Here is a 3,935-nt window from a genome sequence, read left to right as displayed (position 1 = left end):
GACACAAAAAGCTACCAATTTTAATTTTTATAGAATTAACCAAAAAAAAATCCAAAAACATAAAGTTGACAATCCGATGCGTACATGCCGTGCCTAATGGCCGTACATTTTAATTAAAATGTTAAAAAATCAACCAACCAGACATGCGGCAGACCTCTCCTCTCACAATCTGATCAGAACTGGATAAAATTAAAATAAAGAGATTTTTAACGTCCACAAACCGACTTCCACCATGGATTTCAATTTCCGGCAGTCGTCATCTTTCGCCGACACCCGACCTTTAACTTGCTCGCCGGTGTGAAACGTGGATGGTCGTGATTGAGTGGGCGGTAGGATATTTGTTATAGGCGTTTGTCCCGTTGTAAGCGAACGCATGGGCAAGGCATAGGCATGGGGGATGATCGAATCATCTTTCCTAGTCCTCCTAACCAAGATTTACTTTGATACGTCATCCCCCCCAATCAAAAGTAGACACTCCCTTGAAACAAACGCCTCATCAACAACCTCACATACTTCCCATACAAAAAAGATATTTACCCTTTTTAAGGTATGAAGTAGACATCTTAAATTTACTTGAGCACATCAGCATTCATTAACAAGTCATGTATCACGCAATGACTGCTTTTCTTTTGGTAATGATTTTGATGTCCAACTTACAAGAAAATTGGTGGAAAAATGTTATAATCTCTCCAAGAGAAAGATTGGGTGTAAATAAAGTTTGACGAGGTCTTCATGTGTGCTTGAACAAGTTATAATTAAACTTATAATGTAGCTTATTATTATTATCATAATTATTATAACATAAGGTGTCTAAATCAAAGAAATTGTTTGATTTAATAAATATTCATACTTATCTTATTCATAATATAATTATTATGTTATAATTATAAATGAGGAAATTTATAAATAGATCTTGTAAATAAAGTTTGATGAGGTCTTTATTTATGGATTAACAAAATCATGGATGTATTAAATGGAGTTTTTTTCCCATATTTATGTGAGTCATAATATAAGTATTAGGTTATTTTATTTTATTTACAAATCTTGAATAAAGAAACTTTCAAAACTTTATTAAATTTTCAATTTAAACTCTACAATAAATGTAAACTAGTAATTGTATGCTTTTCTACTTGCAATGATAAGTAGATAGGTACCTTGATAATACAGTTATTTTTTAAAATATAATCTTATGTGAACAAATTAGATTATTAATAATTATTTATTTAAATAACATAACATTTACTAAAATATTTTAAATAGATTAATAAATATTATTTGTGTAAATCAATTTAGCAAATATGAAATAATAATAATCATTTAGAAAAATCCTACCAAACATTATTTCATCTAACTAATAAATAAAAAAATGGCAAGCAGAGCAGTCATCATTAATGTAAAAAATGTGAATAATGCGACTAAAGACAAACGATCATATGAACAAGGCTAGAGAGCTAAGAAGATAAGGAATTTCGAGAAGAATGCAAAATCTAATATATGTTTGGTGTTGCACCCATGGCTGGAAATTTGAAACCCTAGCAAGGAGAGGAAAAAGTTGGGGAGAATCTGTTATGTTGTACCCCCCTGCAAAAACAATCTTCCTACAAAATTAATTATACTATAGAAACATCGAACCCGTTTTTGATCCTAGGTGTGCAAAAGGAATTGGATCATCTAGAGATGAAGCAGACAATCCTCAAAGATTCAGGGGTCGCTTCAGTAGAAATCCTGGCAAACAATGCAGAGGATAGGAGTTAAAACTTTGACAAATGTGGTTGGGAATGTCAAGAACCGAGCCACGGTGGTCCCAAATCAAGTAACTTCGTTCCATTCCTGCTGGGAGAAAATTAGCAATCCTCGAACAAATCTCCAATCTCCTAACTATGAATCCTCCAAGCTTTCCAACTCCCTAGGCTTACAAAGTATTCGCCCTATCATTTTTTCTACAGCAAGTCTGGATAATCAAATTAGGTATTTTTAATCTCACTAAATATTCAAAACATAATAAAAATGAGTTGTTTTCTCAACAGATAGGTTTTCTATCTGATCCCTTCGTGGATCCCCTAATTCTTTATAAGAGTCAACCTAGGAAGACTGAGACCACAAGTCTCACCTCTTCCTTTGCTTCACCTAGTACATATATTTCGCCTCATTTCAGAAACGATGTATCCAATCTTCCTATTTACCCTAATATACAATCCATCTTGACTCCTAAATCAATCCCAGCAAATCTGAGGAAAAATTCCTTATTACTAGTAATCACGATAGCGAAAATCGATGGTAGGAGTGCCAAAATGTTAGTTTATTTACATTCTAGAATGGGCCAAAATCAGAAATGATCAATCTCATCAATTGGTTACAGGAATTCTGCAATAACCAAGTAAGTATCTCTCATCACTTTGACAAATTAGTATACATACATTGTAGTGATGAATATGTCAAAAAAGATTTCCTCTATGTCTCTGACTGTTATTTTAAAGGTTATGCTGTGAAATTCTTTGAATGGATACTGGATTGTAAGGAAGAAATGATAAACTTCTTGATCCCAACCTAGATCACCCTCCAATCCCTTCCTCTAGAACTTCTACATGTAGAAATTATTAGGAAAATAGGGCTCTCAATTGGTGATTTGATTTGCGTAGATGTATCTTTTAATTATTGCAATAATATCAAACTTTTGATCAATTATAAGGTTAATAATTTGGAATTCAAACTGATTAAAGTAATAACAAACAAAGCAATCTATAATTTAAACTTATATAAATGTGAAGGTAAAATCTTAGAGATTATTAGACTAGACAATGATAGGAAAATCTTATTCAAAAAGTTGCAATTAACTGTGGATCTTAAGAATACATTCCCTATGATGAACATAATGAATCAAAGAGAACATCAGAGGGATTTTATACATGAGAAAGATCTCTAGAAGATTTATCAAGATATTGCAAGGAAAATAGAGCCAGTATTTGAGAGGGTGGCAGTCAGAATAGATAAGACAATAAGGACAAGCTCATTGACAGAGATCAGAAATAACCCATCTCTAACTCCCAAGGAAGTGTGGAAGAAAGCAGCAGAGATAACACTAGAAGATAAAAAGAAAAAAATTAAAAGCACAGAAGAGGAAAAACATTCAATATCAGAAATTAGCAAAGAAAATATTGAAGTACCAAATACGGAGGAATGTAAAGGAATCAGTCCTATTTCAAAAATACAGACCTCTTGTGTAAATCAAAGCTGCAAAGATCTCAGCAGAGAAAAAGGAAAAAGTAATCAAAATATGGCTAATATAAGGCAACAAGGATTAGTCATTAGCAGCAAAAAGCTCAAAAAAGGTCAAAAAGAACAAGAATACAAGAATAATAAATGGAGAGGAAAAGTCATACAAAAAAATGGCGAAAAAGTAGGACAAAAAGTCATTGGATAATGTGTTCAGTAGCATAGAAGAAATAGAAAACAACCTCCTATTTACAAGTAAAGTTCCAGAGCATGGGAAGCTTAAGTATACAGAAGAGGAAATGGGAACACTACAAAAATGGACAGAAGATCTTGTGAAGGAAACTAGAATCACCAACAAAGAGACAATCATCACATTTACCAAATTTTGGCACCTGCCAATTCAAAATCTCTTGATCCTAACATCAATGATCACAAGGCAAATAGAAGTGACCAGAGCAAAAGAAAAAGATCTTAACACAAGAATTTCAACAAAAAATTAAATAAGGATCTGGCATGGGATGAAGACTTGGAAAGGGAAATTCTAGACAAGACTGAGAAAGATAACTTGGAAACATTAACTGAGGAACTAATTCAAGCATTTAGCTTTGAGAATACAGATAAGAGTAGTGAATCACAAAAAGAGAACCTCATACAATGGGTTTTAAAACTAGGAGGAGACAACTATACTTTTAAAGACTTAAAAAGAGATTTCTTAAGTATAG

The sequence above is a fragment of the Cupressus sempervirens genome, chromosome 10, assembly GCF_028749045.1.
Source record: "Cupressus sempervirens isolate cs-2001-9-10 chromosome 10, ASM2874904v1, whole genome shotgun sequence".
In the NCBI taxonomy this organism is placed as follows: domain Eukaryota; kingdom Viridiplantae; phylum Streptophyta; class Pinopsida; order Cupressales; family Cupressaceae; genus Cupressus; species Cupressus sempervirens.
The sequence above is the reverse complement of the archived record's forward strand: the minus strand, read 5'-3'. Positions refer to the sequence as shown.